The following is a 21,155-nucleotide window of genomic DNA, read 5'->3' on the forward strand; positions in this document are numbered from 1 at the left end:
CTATAAATATGAAATTTTATCATTAGTTTCATTTTTAATGTAGAGACTCACTGGGGGGGGGGGAAGGATTTTTTAAAAATTAAACCTCTAAGGGGGTCATGGGGAGGTTCAACGGTTATATGGGGCAATCATCGTTGAGCCGTAACACCGCCGAAGCTATAAATATGAATTTTGGTAAGTATTATGTTTTATAATATAGCGAGACACACTAAAGCTGGATTTCCCGAAATTCGACCCCCAAGGGTGGCATGAGCAGTGCCGTCTTAACGCATGGGCCTACCCAGGCACCTCAAGAGAAAAGGAGCCTCAGAAAAATGAGAAGTAGTAGAATTTTTCGAGAATTTACGAGGTAGGGCCTCAGAAAAATCATTTGGCCCGGGGGCCCATGATGCTCTTAAGACGGCACTGGTCAAGAGGGGTTCAAATTTTACATGGGGTAAATCATCGCCACTTAAATAAAGTGAGTGTATACAAGATTATTTTATGTCAAAAAAATGCAGTGATTTTTGAGTTTTTTTGCATAGACTAAATATATAATATAAAGTAATATGTATAATATACTATTATAACTCTGTGGTTTTTATCCTTTTTTCGTGAGAAAGTTGTTCACTTTTTGCAAGCAGATAATGAATCTGCTAAATTCTGCTAAACATTAAATTCTATGTTGCTAAACGTAAAATTCTATGTTGCTAAATGCAAAATTCTATGTTGCTAAATGCAAAATTCTATGTTGCTAAATGCAAAATTCTCTGCTAAATTTTCTTTTTTAATTTCTCGCATTCCCTTAAACTCCGACTTAAAGGAAGAAAATGTTGACCATAAGGGAAAATTTTATTACTAAAATACCAAAAAAGTTCTGGGACTGCGTAAAAATTTCGACTTGAACTATTAAGATATTCGAGTTATCGGAGTTGAGACTAATCGCGAATTGATTGTATTTCAGGGCAAGTACTGGAAGCTACTTGTAGTGAAAATAAGTCGCGGAACAAGTCGCATATACAGTCGAATCCCATTATAATGAAATCCAAGAGACCGGAGAAATCCTTTCGTTATAAAGGAATTCTATGTTTTTGCATTGTTCCTATGTAAACCTATCTGGAGGATTCAGAAAAGGGTTCGTTAAAACGAGATTTTCGCTATAACGGTATTCGTTAAAACGGGATTCGACTGTATGTCCTTTCCCAACTCCGATCACGATATTGGGTACTCTGGGGCTCCAGTAAAGGCCCGTATACACTAGCGCTTCGACCCCCCCCCCTGCAGTGGTTTTACTCTGTTCGTGAATACACATACCTCCTTGGTGTTCCTTTTATTTCCTTTGTGTTCGTTGAAAATACCGATCACCGGTGGGTCCAGTTCAAACGCTCCAGAATCGTTCACAACGCCGTACATATTAATGAGCAACCAATTGCGAATGCTTACATTGCATGATTCGCGCGCAGGGCCGCAACTAGATGCTTGATCACCCGGGGCAAGCGCGCATTTTGACGCCTCCTTGCAATGTTGAAGGAGAGGTTTCAGAATGAAATTTGCGCCCCCCCCGGGTCTAGCGCCCGGGGCACGAGACTCGCCTCCCCCCCCCCCCTAGTTGCGGCCCTGTTCGCGCTAATGTATACGTGCCTTAACACACACGGAAATCACTTCACAACGCTCGGCCTCTTTACGTTGAGACGCTCCCGATAAGCTTCCCACGAGAGTCCACAAATTTGTTCCATGAAGATCATAAAAATAACAAAAATCATGTTTTAGAGCCACGAAAATTGTTATTGGAAGACAAGAATCGCAAATTTTTTTTCACTCGAAATATGAGAAATACTGTGACGAAACTCACGTTCTAAAGAATACCACGGGAATCACAGAAATCTTGCTCGATTAAAATCACGCGAATCGTGAAAATGATATTTTAGGGAGACAAAGGGAATCGCAAAATTTATTTCAGGTCGACCACAAGAGTCGTGATATTTCTTTTATGAAGATGGTTTTAATCATTTTAAAAATGATTAAAACCATGTTCCGGGAAGTTCAAGAGAATCACGAAATCCATGCTCTAGGAAGACCAGGAGATTCGAAAAAATGATAACCTAGTAAAAGCACGTGAATGACGAAAAGCCTGTTCTAAGGCTGCGCTCATAGTGGAGTGAAGAGGTTACGAGTTATAAGAATTGCGACTAGGAAGAAGAAAATGCATGGGTGGAGGAAGAGATGTCCGCACATAGTAAAAGAGGAGGAAGATAAAGAAAATATAAGCGGAGAGGTCTGAAATGTAAGGGTGTGATGTTGACGATCCTCCGCAGAAGAGGGCAAAAAAGGGAGAACGACCAATCACCAGATAGCGAAAATCAGCAGACTGAGGTGAAAACAAACAGGTTTGTTCAAATCCCGCACCTCGTTGAGTGGCCTCTTTCTCTCTCTGTCGTCTCGCTTCACGAGTATGCGCGGTGTAGAACAAAACAATAATTTGTTTTTGTTATTAGTCTCTATTATGCACTCCCGTACCTCTTGGATGCCGCATTACCAATATTATGCTTTATTTCATATTGAAGTTGAATGATCTAGAGGTGTTGTTGAACGAGGATATTTGGCCAGAAGATTCTTTAATCTCAGAGTTTCGGGGTAAGCTATATCACTCTCTCTCAGATTGCCATTAATGACTTTGGCTGTTCAAGAATAGACATCAACTCTAACAAATCATACTCAGTAAATAACTTGGGAGAATCAGATACCGAAAGTGTGTATCTTGGTTAATTCAAGCATTGGCAATGACATTGATAAGTTAAACCTGGAAAATACGAAGTGACTAGGTTTCACAATTTATTATCAAAATGTTCGTGGTCTACGAACTAAGACTTCGATTTTAAAAACTTCAATAACATCGAATGATTACGATTTTATTTGTCTGACTGAAACTTGGCTGAATAGTTATTATGATGATTCTGAACTTTTTGATGATAGATATGTTGTAATCCGTAAAGATAGAAATTATGATGAATTATCATGTGAAAATGGTGGGGGCATACTCATTGCTGTAATGAATAACTAACAAATTCAGTGTGATTGAATTCGATAATTGTATCGTTAAAGTTGTTTGTATTAAAGTTTTTTTGTGATGGGGGAGTGACTTTGTATATCGTTTGTGTCTATTGTAGTCCTACTTGTGGTTTATCTTATTATAGATTTTTATAACGCCATAAACAATCTCTCTTGTGATGAAAGAATTTGATTATTTGTGGAGATTTCAATTATATATAAATTATTATTTCATAATATTGTGAATTTGTAGAAAGAAAGACGCGTTCCGATTTCTACCAAACTTCTTATAGTGAAACTACGGGAAGAAGGCCTAACTCAACAGGAAATTGCCCGAAAAGCAAGACGTTCTCAAGCAAGTGTAAGTAAAATTTTAAGCAACAGTAGTTTTTCAGAAAAATCGTGGTAATGGTCGTAAGCTAGCGACTACAAATCGTCAAGATAGACTGTTGAAGAAAATCGTGCAGAAAAACCGCTTCAGAAGTTTGCGATTTATTCACAGAGAACGGAAAGAAATAGGAGTGACTCCATCATCCTCCACCGCACTCAGACGAACGCATAAATTTGGATTTAAATAGTGTGTGCCTAAGGCCCCTTTCACACGGAGCGGATACGGGTCCGGAAGAAGTTTTAACAATTGGAATATATTGCGCCTTTCAGACGAGCCGAAAAATCTCCGCACCTAGGAAATGTTCATGCGGGTCCGGACGTCGTCCGCATGTGTCAAAACCTAAGTGCGGGCTCCGCATCCACACATAGAAGTTTTGACAATAGGTTTATTCGGAGCTATTCAGACGATGCGGATGCGGAGCGAATTCGTCCGATCTTTGGCTACTTTTTGAAGGTGATTTTTCACGGAATTTTTTTAATTATTTGCCATAAATACCCTTAAAAACACCATATGATGGTCCCTGCTCATTAATATAATGTACCTACATACGTCTATCCCTCCGTTTCCTTCTGAGATGGAGATATAGCAACTTTAACTGCCTTTTGTCCATATTTCACAATTTTATACAATAAAACCTGTCAACAACGGCCACTGACGGGACCAAAATTATACGCCGTTCTATTTATTCATTACGAATATTTAATATTAATTTAATACTTTAATAACTTTTAAATTTAATTTAAAAATTTTAATTTTTTTCTTTTTAAATTTTTAATATTTTTTTAAATTTTTAATGTTAATTTTTTTAAATTTTTAATCTGTTAATTTTTTTAAATTTTTAATCTGTTAATTTTTTTAAATTTTTAATCTGTTAATTTTTTTAAACTTTAAAAAAAAATACTTTTATTAAACAAAGTTATCCACGTACGGTGTTCACTCAGGGCCGGATTAAGTCGTTTGAAGACCCTAGCACTTGAATATTTTTGGTGGTTCCCCCGATACCTACAAGTTTATTTTACTCGATATTCAGTCTATAAACTTAAAAAACTGAAATTTTATGTTTCAGAAGTGAGACTAATCTAAGGATGGGATTTCACTCTAAAAGGTTTATGAAAGTTATTTTATAAAACTTGAAAAATGTAACCAATAAACACATCTGTTACATTCGAGAGAACTTAACTGATCCGCCTATTGGTTGCATTTTTCAAGTTTTATAAACGAACTTTTATAGTGTAATCCCGGCCTAAGACAGAATTGTGATGTGAATATTTCTAAGCACAGGCATTTTGAAAGTCTCTTTGATATATCCTGAATTTTTTTTAATTTTTTTTTGGAACATCGAATGTTTTGGATGTTTTTGGATTTGATTTTTTGAACATTGGATGTTTTTGGATTTGATTTTTTGAACATTGGATGTTTTTGGAATTTTTCTTTCATATTTTTTCGAAAAGACGGATTTTTTTTTTTTCAAAATATTTTGAAAATATTTGAAGACATTTTCTCCCATCGACTACTTGTGAGGATCGGAATGAAGACATCTTTATTCCCATATTCTATGTGGCTCTAGATTAAACCACCAAAGAATGCCTCTAGGCTGCCTATGGGCACTGAATCAGGGGTGAAGGAGAAAAATAATTACAAAAATTGCGAAAAAACAGTTTTTATGCACGAATTTCGAATTAAAGATGCGGGCGATTCGTCTGCATCTTCAGTGCTCGTTTGAAGGGGTATGCGGACCCGCATCCGCTCCGTGTGAAAGGGGCCTAAGCAAAAGCCACTTCTCACTCACAAGCATAAAACTGATAGAGTTCGATGGTGCAAAAATACGCTTGCATGGGGTTGACCAGACATAAAATGGCTTGATTCAGACTTTTTAAAATGTATGTATAAATCGAAATTAAATATAGAACTTCTTAAATTCATCGACTTTAATGATCCGGTTCATTGTAATAATATTGTGAACGGTTTGAACAGGTTACTCGATTTGGTTTTAGTTAATCTTAACGTTTTTTTCTATTGAAATTTCAAGAGATTATTTCCCAATAATCACCGAGGATATCCATCATCCATCTCTTCTAATTACCATCAATAAACTTGTTTTATCTAAACATAGGTTTACCAAAAATGATTTACCAAAAATTTGGTTTACCAAAAATTCGTTATGATTTTTCGAAAGCTGATTTTTATTCTCTTTATTATCATTTTGGTTCTTTTAATTGGAATATTTTAAATATGTATGACAATGTCGATGATGTCGTCAGTATTTTTTATTTATACATTTTTATGATTTTTGATTTATGTGTGCCTAAGAGAATACCTATTGTTAAAAAATTTCCACTTTGGTTTACTAAACTGACTATTTTTAGAATCAGACAAAAAGTGAAATTTCGTTGTCAATATTTGAAATTCAAGGAAAGCACTGATCTTCTGAAATACCAGTCTTACAGAGATCGAATTAAATGTGATGTAAAGAATGACTACATTATGTATATTAGAGACGCCTGCAGCAATTCGCACCAAAGAACAAAAATGAACTTTTGTCTGCCTTGAAATCTGTGTGGGCCAATCTCTCTAGTGATGACGGTAAAACACTTGTCAATAATATGCCAAATCGTTTACGAGATGTTATTAGGGCAAGGGGGAATGCCACCAAGTATTGAAGGTTTCTGAATTGTTTGTTGTGAAAAATCTATGTTCTCTTTCTTTCCAGTTTATTGTAATTTTTTGAATCAACTACTAAAGTATTATAATTTTATGATTTTTCGGAAAAATACATCTGGTTTTTATTTTTTAATGTATAAGTTTTCTTTTGTGATATATTCTACAAACTATGTAGAATCTGTTGCACTTGTTTGAAATTTGTAAAATGATGTCTTCGTTGAAATGTAATACAAATTTGAAATCAAATTGTGCGTTATTCTCTATATTCTAATTTTTTGAATGGGAGTTGTATATTGCGATGAAATAAATTCAAATAATAATTTTTTTTTTGGTAGAGATAAGTGAGTTTTCGGTTTTTTGTCGACATCCGCATTTTTCGCATCTGGAAACTATGGGATGGTGAAACGTTTGGTTTTTCCATTGGAAGGGTTCATTTATATATGTACAAAATTAATTCATTTATTTACAACACATAATATTTACGTCGTAGAAAATGAAATGCTGGAAGAGAAAAATACAGCACGTGCGCGGAGACGACAGACATGTGCATACGCAACATTTCCTGTTTTTTAGAGGGTGTTGGTCTTGGGTAGTTTGCTAGCGCGAGAAATGAGGATTTCGGTAAGAGCCTGAAAGTGCGGCTTATCTAGCGAAAAATGGAATTTGTTAAATTCATTTGATAGCAATTTATAATTTCACCCTTGTCGGCCGTCGGTTTGCTAGTGCGAGAAATGAGGATTTTGGCAAAAGCCTGAAATTGCGGCTTATCTGCCGAAAAGAGAAATTTGTAAAATTTATTTAATCGCAAATTGAGGTATGTCCACACTTATATACAAGTTGAGCAACAAATCGCTCAATTTGTTGAGCAACAATGTGTGCAACATTTTCGGAATACGCCTGTCGACTTTATCCTATCTCTCCCTCTCCAAGGCAGTACCGAGGGGGGGGTGTAAACTTAGGGGTCTGCCCCCCCCCCCCCGAAATGTGAGAAAATGACGGAAAAAAGAAATGAGAAATGACTGACTTATGGGGAAATGCCGACTCTATTGTTCTATCACTTTGCCCCCCCCCCTCTCTTCGTATGATAATTCATCATAATTTCTATCTTTACGGATTACAACATATCTATCATCAAAAAGTTCAGAATCATCATAATAACTATTCAGCCAAGTTTCAGTCAGACAAATAAAATCGTAATCATTCGATGTTATTGAAGTTTTTAAAATCGAAGTCTTAGTTCGTAGACCACGAACATTTTGATAATAAATTGTGAAACCTAGTCACTTCGTATTTTCCAGGTTTAACTTATCAATGTCATTGCCAATGCTTGAATTAACCAAGATACACACTTTCGGTATCTGATTCTCCCAAGTTATTTACTGAGTATGATTTGTTAGAGTTGATGTCTATTCTTGAACAACCAAAGTCATTAATAGCAATCTGAGAGAGAGAGTGATATAGCTTACCCCGAAACTCTGAGATTAAAGAATCTTCTGGCCAAATATCCTCGTTCAACAACACCTCTAGATCATTCAACTTCGTTCAATTTTGGCATAAGGTATTTTGATGTATGCGCTCAAGAATGATATGGAAAACAACAGTCACTCTAACAGTTACGGTTACAGTGAGAAAATTTCGAAAATATCAAATGGCAACACCAAGTTTTTTGTATTGGAATGTGATCTCCATTGTGAAAAACCCTAAATAGCATTCGAACGGCAACTGTAGCATGAAAATCACCGGCGGTAGATAGGCTAAAAGTGAGGACAACCAATAAGGACAGAGAAGCAGCATAAGATAAAGCATTTTATTGTGTTTCACAAATTTTCCACATGACCTTGTGGAGGACTAATCAGGCTGGGATCTCAGCCGAAGAAACGGTGTGACGAATGAAACGAACATTAATGCTCTGGTGCACGGCAAAGTCCTTTTTACCTTTTCCTTGCCTAGCTCCGGGGATTTTCGTGCTACAGGTGCCATTCCAACGCTATTTAGTGTTTTTCAGTATGGAGATCGCATTCCAATACAAAAAACTTGGTGTTGCCATTTGATATTTTCGAAATTTTCTCACTGTAACCGTAACTGTTAGAGTGACACTATTGTTTTCCATATCATTCTTGAGCGCATACCTGAAAATATCTTATGCCAAAATTTCATTCAGTTTCTGTGAATGGTATGATAGTTAGGGGCCCATATGTCGGGATAGTTTTTTTATAATCACCCCGTATATGAATTGACATCATCATCATCATGCCCTCCCCAGACTTTCATGTCTATCTCCGTCTATGGTCGCGCTTATCGCGGGTTGGCCATCCCTGCTTTAGACAGCTAGAAAACATCTAATTTAAAACTGTATACATCCTGTATTATCCTTTAGATTGTGTGTGTGGCAAAGTTAACGTATGTACTGTATTTTAAAATAAAATTTGATCATCATTTGATAATTTTTGTTGCACCACGGACCTTGCCGCTAGATTTATGCCATTGCCGGGATACAGGGATAGATACATGGCCGAGCCAGTCAACTGCGCGGATAATTGGGAGTCTACTGTATATGGTGCACTTCACAACCTGTGGTTCACGGCAACTCCAGGAAAATGAATGATTAAATTCAGTAAATGAATAAAAAAGGGGGTCAGGGGCTCTTCTGCACTACATTAATTGATTCCAACACCCCCCCCCCTCAAGAAAATTTTGCGTACGACTTTGGCTGGAACAAAAGGCTCAAATCTTTTGCTGGTCTACTGGCCGAAATTTTCTACTGAAAGTTCTATAGTACATTTTTATATGAAAAAAAAAAGGATTCATCTTGAACCTTCACCTGATGCCCTATCACCCTCCATCCCATCCCCGTCTATGCCATGATTGAACGAAATGTTGCAAGTTTTCCATCCAAGATGGATTACCAAAAACCATTATTATCATGTTTCGCAATTTATTTTGTTATTTAAATTTGGTTATTTTGTTTCGCAACACCGAATTGTTGCACAATTGTTCTGCGATTGTTACACAACTTGTTGCACAACACGTGTTGCGGGATTTTAGGTATGAGTGTGGACGTGTTCTGTAACTTGTTGCTCAACTTGCATGAGCGTGGACGTACCTTTATATAATTTGGCCCTTTGCCCCCATTGGACGTCGGTTTGCTAGCGCGGGAAATGAGGATTCCGGCAAGAGCCGTAATTATTCAGTGACGTATAACCACGTTACGTCATATAATAGCGTATACCGACCTTTACTCTCTTACCTGACTTGATGCTTGAATCCATGAGCGAGTGAAGCAAATACCTGATTTTGCGGGCAGCTGCTGAGAAGTCCTCTTTGACACGAATCTCCCTCAAGGCCGGAGACTTCTTGCGGTGTGATCCTCTAAAAGCACGAAGGGCTTCATCCCGTTGCTATCGGCTTATGAATTTTACGATCAACTTTTGGTACCTTCTCGGGTACCACGGGTTGGGAATTTCAGTGGGTGTGCGATGTTGATTCTCTCGGCGTCGTGCAACTGTACATTTTCCGACAATACCTCTCTCACCATGCTGGTCCAGTCAGTTTCAGTGCCTTCGGGTGGTCCTGCAACGTTCTCGAAGATCAGATTATTACGCCTGTCGTAATCTTCCATACGATCAAGTCGCCTGTTTATGCGTTGGAGCTCGGACGAAAGTTTGCTACACTTCACACGTAGCGCAGATCGCTCGTTTTTAGCAGTCTCGAGATCCTCTATGATTTTTGACAGTTTGACATCTAGGCAGGGCCGCAAGTAGATGCTTAGTCACCCGGGGCAAGCGCGCATTTTGACGCCCTCTTGTAATGTTGAAGGAGAGGTTTCAGACTGAAATTTGCGACCCCACTCTGGTCCAGCGACCGGGGCACGAGATCCGCCTGCTCCCCCCTAGTTGCGGCCCTGCATCTAGGGCATCGAAACGGGCGTTGAGTGCTCTATACAATCAGCGATTTCAGCACATTGACTCATTCAGCGATTGATTCAGAAGTAGTGCCAACAAAAGGGAAAAAATTGGTGGCACGTGATGGGGTGTGATGTTGCATCATCAGAGCATAGTTCTTTCTCGTGATTCCTATCGTTCGACTAACGATTTGCACCCATTTCCCTGTCACAGTTCCCTGTTAATTTTTTTAACCCTGCTGCACCTCGATTTCAGTGCCTCAAAATGGGAGCACTGTTGCAGGTTGCAACTGTTGCATCAGCTGATGACGTTAGCTCAAAGAAAATACTATTTATAACAGCGGTTATCAAACGGTGATCCGCGGAACCCTTGAACTGAGGCTCCGTGTGCACTTCTCAAGGGCTTCGTGGCTGCTCGAAATTCTCACGTCAAAAATAACTTAAAAAATGTAAATGATACATGAATGAATATCACATTTGATAGAGCATTAAGCAAAGGTTGTTATACGCACTCGTTGACGTAGCTCAAGCTTTCATCGGCCGATGCACAACAACGTTACCATTTTCAGGCACTAAAATTGAAATGTCGCGTGGCTAAAAATTGGTGTAACTCTGTACCGGAATGATATACGTCGTGTGAGGTGTCGTTAAGTTTTCTTCAGTGAGTTCTACAAGTGTAACTACAAAGAAAAAGCTAAATGAAAGTAAAGCTAAATAGAGTGAACACACGTATCTCCGAATTGTGGCGATGAGAACATAGAAAATCTTCATTCTTCCACTAAATGTCGCGACACGTGGCTGTCAGTTAGTAAATTATAAAAAATGCATCAAAATAATAAAGTGACTCGAGAAAATTCCAAAATTCAAAAATCAAACGTTGAAAATGGGGCTTATCGGGAGCTTCCTCAAATTTAAGACGATCAAGCGTCGTGAGATAATTTCCGCGATACTGGAACCCCAGGACCGCAAATAACCAATAGTGTGGTCGGTGTTGGAAAATGATTGGGATCGGATCATGGTTGTGGATACTGATCTGTCCTGCGATAATGAAGGTCCAGCTCAGTTTATTAAAAATATACGAGAGACGTGGTGATTAGTCATACGAGTCAAAACATGAAGGCTCGGGACTACTTGAGCCCCTTCTCCCAATAAACTTTGTGGGGTGGGAGGGGGGGCTGAGCATCCTAATAATTTATGGATATATACAAAGTATACATAATTAAAGTTACTGTTTCGAATTGTCTACAGCCTTTTCATTAACAATCAGAAAATTATGAAACTTAGCCGAACATCTTTGGAAGGGATGAGGCGAAAACTTTCGAAGCCATTCTATATAAAGATCAAGGATCTCTGTATTGCTTTCCGTTGTGAATCACCGCACGTTCTTGTAAAATCAACGTCATAATCTTTAGAGAAGAAAGGAGAATGTAAATAGCATCTGCTGGAGATGTGTTCAGATACCCTGCCATGAAGCGTGAACAGTTTGGTCACACGTTTGCAAAAAGTTAGGGGGTTTGACATGATGAATGTCAGAACCTTTTTATTTTTCAACCACAATATCTTTCCCATCCCTAAGACATTCCCAAAGTTTCGTAGTTTTTTCATGAATAATTACGTCTTGAGACAGCTGAGATTCAGAGAACTTCAATTATGTACAACCCGTACTTGTGCTCATTTGTACTTCATTACTTACAGCTCACCCTCAATCGTAGCATATCGCCAAAATACGTTGTTTTAAAAATTACCATCTGACACCCATGGTAATAACAAGCATTAAAGTAATATTGAATAAACAACGTTGATTGAGAGGGAATTGTTCTCCTCTACCTAATCCCGGTTAACAAAATTCATATTAATTAATAAGTATAATATATAAACGTGTGAGGAGCTTGTGATATGTATTGAACTTGTCCACGGCAATTATGCATAAAACATTAAATGATCATTGTTGTCTTTTGAGTTATAATTATTCAAAAAATCTTGATTCCTTATTGTTAGTTTGCCTTTTGTTTCAAGTAAGTTCATTGGTTAATTGGTTGGATTATTGACTCGTGTACTTGTCACTTTAGTACTAAAGTGCCAGTGTAAAAGGTTGAAAGATTAAGAATAAGAAGGAAGCTTGCGTCATATTGTTGCGGAGTATGTGGCAGGAGAATCGGAGGCTTGTTGGAAAACGGATCAATAAAGGGGCAGTCGAGAGTTGCGCGGATACTAGAGAAGAACATTCACCGTTTACAACTCCTACCACAAAGACAGGTTCCTAGCAAATTTCTGGGGAACCCAAAGTGTTAAAGAAAGACTTGAAAACTCGTCCGAAACTCGGGTTTTCACGGTCTCAATCATCGTGCCGGAAGTAACAGGTAAAGTGAAAATTAAGCTTCTATTTTAATTTTACGTCAATTATACTTACGAATACTATTTCATATTCAATCTGATGATTTATGGTTTCGAGAAATTTGGTTACTTATGCTAAGCTGTTTGTGAATACATTTACCTATTGTTCAGTTCAAGGTTAATTAGATACGGGGAGGGGAGACATTTATACTGGTGGGAATTGTGTATTGGTATACTGAATCTTTTAATTTTATTTCAAAAAAAGTATTTCATAGAATTTTTTTTCTAATTGAATTTAAAGTGTAAAAAAACATGTACATGTTGATTATCATCTAGAACTGAATGATTTTTTATCACTTTTTACACATTTTGTACATTCAATCAAACACTTTGTACCGGTGTATAAGCCGCACCTGTTTACGGACCTATTTTCAAGGTAAAACGTGGTGTCTTACAAACCGGCAAATACTGTATCTAATTATTTTTAGTCTAAAGGACTTTGTCTTTCTCGTAAGCATGTAATTTCGTTTTCATTCAAGTTCATGTCCATTATAGTGTTTCTGTCTGCCTTTGTGTGATGTACTTTCGAACCTTTGCGTAAATTTTTCGTAGTGCAATGAGATTAATTGCGTTGACCTAAAATTATATTCCACTGTCCCTGTCGTTTTGAACGAATAAAAATGCTACTCTATATTGATTTTTAATGCGAAGTCATTACTTAAACAATGCATTAAAATGATAGAAAAAATATGTTTTCTCAATGACGCCAAACACTAAAAAAGATGCAAATACTTCATATTACTTTCATTCGTGTGTTATCCCAACAATATACATATTTATTTGAAAGGCCTGCAGTATATTAATAGGATACATGCTCAATAATCTCAGACAAAATCAAATTTTTGGTGAATGCTGAATCCATCCGAAATAAAATGCAATTATTTGATTCCGTGTCAATTATGATTAACTCTTTGCGGTCCAGAGGTTTTTTCGTTGGAAAAGTTCGTTGGCACTTCGTTGGAAAAGTTCGTACTTTATAACCTCTCACGCAATGAGGAAGGACCCTGGATGTTTGTGTCTTTGCGTATTTTTTGTATAGCTGATGAGTATATTGCTGAGAAGCCGAATTCACAGGGGGGGGGGGGCGCTTTCTATTATCGTAAGGGGCTGTTGTAGTAATGAAGTACCGTTGTTTCCTAACGCTGCGATTATAGTGGAGCGAAGAGAAACGAGTTCCAAGAATCGCGACTAGGAAGAAAAAAATGCATAGGGGTGGAGGAAGAGACGTCCGCGCGCATAGTAGAAGAGGATAGAGAAGATGGCCGGAGGTGTTCTGAAATGTAAGGGTGTGATGATGATGCCTCCGCAGGAGAGAGAGAGAAAAAAAGAAACTGACCAATCAGCAGATAGCGAAAATCCCCACCTCGATGTGAAAACAAACACCATTGTTTGAATCCCGCACCTCGTTGAGTGCCTCTTTCTCTTCCTTTCGAGTATGTGAGGTGTAGAACAAAACAATGCAATTGTGTGTTTTTTCATCACTAGTCACTATCATGCTCTCCCGTACCTCGTGGTCGCCTCACTACGTGTTTGGCATGATGCGGTCATATGTCGAGGGGGACTTGACATAGGACAGCAAAACATTAAGTTTTCCAGAAGTTTTTTACGTTTGGAATCCTTATGTGCAGGGGGTTATAGTAAAACTGACACTAATGAGACCTATGTAGCGACCGTTCTCGTAGGCATATTTCGTTGAAACTTGGTAGATACATTATGCCATGTAAAAAAGCTGCTTTTTCACCTGGGGTCAAAAATTGAACTTCTTTATTGCAGTTTCATTTTTCCCATGGTCTATATAACCTACATGCCAAGTTTCAACGAAATACATCCATCAGAACACACAATACATAGGTCTGACAAGTGTCAGTTTAATTACGACCAATATGCATGACCAAACGCGCCATGTTCTGCCAAACGAAAGGAGGTTATCTCGAACCGTTTTCGAGTTATAACTGAAGAAATCCAAATTTGTGGAGTTTCTTAAAGACCTACAATTCAAGCTAAGCACATATATGAAAAGAACAGAAAAATCCTATAAGGTGACATCAATTTCACTGAAATATCTGGATTTAATAGTAAGCTACAAGCGCTGAAACAAGATTGGCATTGTACAAAATCGAATTTTCGCTAAAATTTTTAATCGCCGATTTCACAAACACCCTTGTAGCCACAATTAGTCAAATTTATCAAAAACGTATGCATTGTACCAGCTTTCAAAAGAGCTTACAATAAACCATATCGATGTTTTGATTCAGGAGAAATTCAGCCCTTCGTTCGTCATACATGCACTAAAATCAGCGTTTGTCGAAGTAGATATTCGACGAAAATTCGAAATTGGCGGCAATTTGATTTTGCAGAAAAAATCCTATAAACTGGCATTACCTCTATCTATAGGATATCTGTATTTAACGGCTAGCTTCAAGCGCTGAGAGATTGGTGAAGTGAAAAATCTAATTGTTCCCAAAACCTAAAATTACTTCGACGAACACTGATTTCAGTGATTTTCATTTCTTTCTTCAGTTGTTACGTTGGGGTACGCCATTGACAACGTGAAAGCACGCAGCGATTTCGCTCATTAGCGACGGTTCTGAAGAAGGTGAATATGATTTTGAAAACACTCATTCTGATGTGAAAAGACGCTTTCTAGCATGTCTTCCAAGCCTGCAGACACGCTAGGCCAAGTACATACTAGTCCACGCGCGCGTCGGATCAACATTAATTTGTTTTAATTTATTAATTTTACATACAATCCAGTTTTGTGATGAATCAAAATGTACACAATTTGAAATGCCTGATTTGATTCCAAATATACCTCCAGAGCATCTACCAAATTTGTAAGTTCTACATGCGTTTATTTGAAATAACTTGAAGTCTTTCCACAAATTATTGGTGACACACTATATCTTTTGACATCCAGGTCTCAGTTAGAATGAAAATTTCAGAATTAGAAACACGCCGAAAAATATTGAGATTTATTTAAAAATCCATTAATATATATATTCCAGTAGAAAATATTAAATTCGTTTTGGCTACTAAGATATTTTTCCTCGACAATTCGGAAATTATCGTGATTACCGTTTATTATATTGCTTCGATTTAAAACATAAAAATTTTCGTTTTGATTTTCCTCGTTTGAATTACCATTTTGATTGTTTTAATATTAAAAACACGGCACAGACCAACATTTAAATCGGCAGTTCGGTTACAAATAGTCAAATCAGTGTGTGCATCAACATAATTCAACTTGACATTTTGAGATAAAAGCGACAAATCATCACTTTGATCTGCAAGCAATAAATCGGAATTAAAATTACTCTCATCCAAAATAGTATTCTGTCACAGATTACTTCATCATCTAAATTAGATCCTTGTTGGTTAGAAACTCCGGCGCCTACTTTTAAAGTTATGTTATTTACCAAAGGATTCGTATTATGATACACTGAGGGGTTCCGGTTCTCAAAATATTTGGAGAATTTATTTACATGAAATTTTAACTTTATACGGGCTCTCGGCCGCATTTTCAGGACTTATTCGTTTGTCTATTGTTCACACGTAAATCATTGATTAATGTTCTCAGAAAACTATCATGTCCATTGGTTGAAATCAAAGAATTCGAATCTAAATTATAAGTAAGACGCATACCATCTATAACTAGGCAATCACCCTTCAACAATCTCGCTCTCTTACCTTTAGATATAGCAACACTCATAATTGGTTTTAACTGCTCTCGAATTATTTTAAATGCATGACAGAAATCTTCGCTAATTTTTACACGTTGAGTTGTGTCACTGAAATTTTCCTCTGCTGGATTACTCATTGCTTTTGGATCATTAGTTCCGATTGAACTTTTATTCACATTGGAGGCACTTGAATCCGAAACTGGATTGAACTTTGAAAATTTTGCACGCTTTATTTTACGGTAACTTTGTAGTACCTCATTTTTGTCAGTTCTTTTTACGAATTTTGCAATAACAGGAGGGTTCGTATCACCACGGTGCGGGAGAACATGCACAATGTCAAATGCTATAGAGGCGGATTAATTCGCATTCTCCGGAGTTGGAATTTTTGTTGACATCCATACCGTAGAAAATCAGGTTATTTGACCTGAGTATTGCTTCTGATCGAGAAGTTTCCATCTGAGAGAGGCAATCTCCGACTCCAATTCATTGTTTCGATCTGATAAAACCCTGCTGGTTGTTTTCAGGTTTTCAACATCTGACTTTGTTTGAGCAAAGTTTTTTCAAAAGTTTCAAATTTCGATTTAAGGTCATTAACGGCACTTGTATTACATAATAGTTAATTCTTGATTTCTAAAAAAATAATTTTCGCACTCACATTTTGAAGATCGACTGTCGATTGCTAAATCAGGTGACGATAAAACCTGTGGCCTTTTGGAGATGGAATTAGTTGCGGAAGTCGGGGTACGTTCTAGTGTTCTTTGTGGCTTCAAACCGAAGTCCTGCAGTGACAGAGTTTTTTCATTATCTGTTGGAGTAGCAGGTCCTGGGTTAAGTTCAATACCAGAGCGATATAGCAATGCCATACATATTGCTGCAGCAAGTAAGTACAGCAGTATATGGCGCGCACTTCCTGAGTTTTCAATATTACATGACCCTTTTTGGTCCACACATTTACGCGTTTTAGGGAAAATTACACACAAAAAATGACCAACACGGCACGTGAATTCCACTGCGACAAGACGAAATCTATGTTCCATTAAGAGTATGAAATTATTCTTTTTTGTTAATATTTTTTTTTAGTTCTTACACTTGCACCTACTAAATATTTTTTTCTGAGAAAAGTCATTTTCGTTTACCTGAAGCTATTCGTAAACATTTATTTTATTCATCTATGACTGGTTTCAAGTTAGTCCGAATACTAGAAATGCATTTTAATCATCGTTGAGAATCAATTGGATTTTTAACTGGTTGATTATTTCAATCAAATAAATTCTCTAATTCCCCGAATTTTTAATTGGTGATGGTTTAATGTAAACCGTTTATAACCAACGTAATATGCATTACAGTAAAATCCCGATAAGTCGTCACTCGAGTTATCGAGAAATTATGATGGCTTAAGCGGAGTGACGCCTTAAGCGAACTGCCGTCAGCTTCACTGTTCAATACTTTGGATATCGTTTAAATTTAAAATACTACATCATTCATAAAAATAAAAATTAAAACTACAATATTAATGAAATTAATATTGTAGTAATATTTATTATATATATATATATATGTAATATAAGAGAAAAGAACGAATTTTTGAGCTTTTTAAGCATTCAGTATTCAACTTGCTGTGTTATGGTTAAATACACTTGTAAAATTACGATTTATACCAGTATTTTTTAATTTACACTAATCAGAGCAAATGTTAGAATATTTGGCATTTCGCTGCAACACAATTTTTTTAATGCACATTAATTTTAATATGTACATAATACATTTTAATTTTAGTGATTTGAATATTTATCAGTACAGTAGTTCATGGTACAAATATGAGGTAATCTCGAACACATGGCCAGATTTTGACTTGAGGGTCCCTGGGCATTGGGCAAGGTAAAAGAAACAGAGAGCCTTCTCACCTGGGGGAAAAACGTCTGGTTTATCGACAAAGATATTTTGTTTAAATTTGAAAAGCTAAATTAATGGAGGCCCGTGCAAGAATTAGGTCCAACTCGCAGGGCCGCAACTAAGGGGGGAGCAGGCGGGTCTCGTGCCCCGGGCGCTAGACCCGAGGGGGCGTCAAAATGCGCACTTGTACCGGGTAACCAAGCGTCTAGTTGCGGCCCTGCCATCTCGAACAGTATCTAACGCTTCAAAAACTTCTGTCTTTTTGGTCGGAAAATTAATTTCCTTGGTGTCACCTTTATTTGAGCTGTTCCGTTTTGATATATAACGGCTTTTATGGTCACTTTTGAACATATAGCAGTGTTGTTATCACACAAGCTTTTTCTTCAAAGGAAGCCATAGAAATCATTTGTTCCTCTCTCTTAAACTTTTCCATAATGACAAGTTGACCGGAATTAGTGACGAATAACCGAGGGTTTAATAACAGTTATCCATGGAAGCTGGACGAGACCGAAGAAAAATGACGACTTACCGAGGTTTTACTATATATTTAATATCTGTGTGTGTGTATATGCTTATACTATATAATATTTTAATCGATACTATAAATTTTTTTTTCGTTTTTAGCCCCTAATATATTCTATCAAACGTAAGCAAATGCATCAATAGGAAAAGAAATCAAGATTTACGAAATTTCTAAAAAGCTTAACTATTTGTTAAGTCCTGAACTTTCTTTGGTTAGATCTTGTTTTTTTAGAAAATGTCAATTTAGGTTGACCACTGTTATTCCCAAACTAGTTCCAGTCTTCATACTGCTGCTTCCTTTGGAAATGGCAAGAAAGCGTTTTGAAGAATCTTCCGCTCTTAAATAATTCTAGAGGGATCTGATGGTTCCAGAATATGTACATTGTTGTTTACATTGGAGACAAAAAGTTTTGATTTTGTTTTCTAAAACTTCCATCGGGTTTAAATCGAAACCGAAACCAACAAGGAATTTTTCGCAATCGCCCTCTATTTTTTCATCACAGAAAATTTAGTAGAGAAATTTAAGAGTATGAATTTGTCAATGGCAAGAGTAGCATCAAAATCGGAATGCACGAAAAAACGCATTAATTTGACTTCCAAATATCTTTACTAACCAATAAAATGAAAGAGTGTAGCCCATAAATGCGTTTGTATATCTGTTTTTTCTTTTAAAGAACTCGCCCTTGACCATACTCTCTGATTCACCACTTATCTATGCTAATTATTATGCCAATTGATTATATGCTTTAATATTATTATATTAATATTGTGCGTAAATAGTACGTACATGATGCTTCACGTCTCATCAATTTAAAAAATATGTAAAAAATAAATGTTGTATGTGTGTGTGCAAATAGGAACGGGATTCAAATAGACGTAATCGGAAACGAATAGTTAATTCGAAAACTTTCTATGGGAGATTATAGTCTAATTTTAACGCATTTTAATCAATGATTAATCATTGATCGATTCGATTAACTTGACTGAAAATTTTAATCATGACTAAGAATGAAACTGAACAGCCCTAGTTTTAATCTTCAGTGTTTAATTAGACAGTAAGAAATCGATTACAAACAGTGGATCTTTTCACAAATTTATTGAAAATAGAAGAGTAAAAGTACTCGTGATGTAATTATTCTGATTGTAAGATAAGATGATGAACGATCAGAAACTTCAGTTCACCTGTCAGATGACTTTACTCTATTAGTCTATTCCATTACTCTTTTAGATAGAAATACGTTTACAGTATAAGTAAGGTGACCATACATCCCTTATTTCCCGGGACAGTTCCGTTTTTTTCTGTTTTTATGGCCATCCCGGCTTTTTGCAAAATGTTCCGGTTTTTCCCGTATTTTCAACGAAGCCAACTTGATTTTTATTCTTAAAATCAACGATTAAAATTATCTTTCAACTAAGAAATTACATTACGATAATTACGACTACAATTAAGAATATTTTTTTAACATTTGTCATGGGGTTTTTTTTCAGTTCATTGCAATTTGAAGTGGTGCTTAATTTTCCTTGATTGGCGACTTTTCTGTGATTTTAGTACGAGTTGGTGACTTTGCTTACTTTTGGCATCATTTCGTGGTGATTTTCGGCAAAATGTCCCGTAATTTCCCGTATTTCAAAGCAAAAATTCACGTATTTTTCTCGAGCAAATATCATCAGCCTAATTATAAGAGTATAATCGTGCAGTACGCATACATCTTATTTTTCACATTCCCCTCAAGCTTTTGCACAAAATGCTATCTCATGCACTGCTGACAAAGAAATATCACAGAAGTGTTTTAAATTTTGATCCAACTTAAATTTTAATAAAGTTTTAAAAATATCGCTACCAAGATTCTTTCAAAAAATCAATAAAAAAGAATTAAACCCCTAGTATAAATATTCCTATTTGAAATTTATTTGCATTATAACAGTTCTCCATAAGAGATGATGAACTTGTATCGTTAACACATTACTGTTAACGTGTGAATCGATGTGATCGATGAATTGAAATGTTTCATGAGTATGAAGTATGTTTTTCACCATGTTATATCTAAAAATGTTTTTTCAGATTCTTGACTGAGTTTGAACATAGAAATAATTCATTCGAGTAATGTCGTGTTAACTTTTTTTTTTCGTTATTTTCAAAAATAACTTTGTCGTATACTTGACAACATTTTTTACGTCAACAGAATGAAACTTTATCGAGAAAACAATATAATCTGTTTCTCCAGTTCTACTTTTCACACCGAGATCAGGAGCGGCTTCCTGTACCGAACAGGTCAACGGAACATCCCAACGGGGGATAAACTCCGTCATACTCATATATCATTCTAGGATGGTGCTTTTTTTTCTGTGGGACAGGTTGAAGCCGTCATTTATATGAGCAGCGGGAGCGCAGCGGGATGACTTTGGATATAGCATTTAGTGGATGGGGAAATGGCTTTCCAAGATTGGCATCAAGCAATCTTAATGCTTGCTGGGGGAGAGAAGTTATTACGTTTATGAGTCAATGCGGGCTAAAGTAGCATTAGGGAATACGGAATTTCGGGACAACGGTTGCATCAGCTGCAGCTCTCCTTTTTCTCCCTTTTTATGACAGCCTCTACACGTCAGTTATTCTTTTCTCCCTACTGGTTTCAACCATATAGCTATACCATATACCTAAAAACAGCAAATCTGCGTTTTTTTTTTT

The 21,155-nt window shown here is 36.7% G+C and overlaps 1 protein-coding gene across 3 annotated transcripts in view; it reads left to right on the plus strand.

The window, feature by feature from the left end:
• Positions 1–12,072: 12,072 nt before the first annotated feature.
• Positions 12,073–21,155, plus strand: part of LOC149085286 (uncharacterized) — a 28,512-nt gene continuing 19,429 nt past the window's right edge. For 2 of the 3 annotated variants that reach the window (XM_089233215.1, XM_089233218.1), the window contains exon 1: positions 12,073–12,340. The gene's annotated coding sequence lies outside the window, so the exon portion shown is untranslated. Of the gene's footprint in view, positions 12,341–14,916; positions 14,971–21,155 lie in introns of those variants that run through there. The other variant, XM_089233216.1, reaches the window with a different exon arrangement.

This window comes from Pholcus phalangioides, unplaced genomic scaffold (assembly GCF_987345545.1).
Source record: "Pholcus phalangioides strain wild (caught in Gottingen) unplaced genomic scaffold, Ppha-v1.0 ptg000007l_1, whole genome shotgun sequence".
Lineage (NCBI taxonomy): Eukaryota > Metazoa > Arthropoda > Arachnida > Araneae > Pholcidae > Pholcus > Pholcus phalangioides.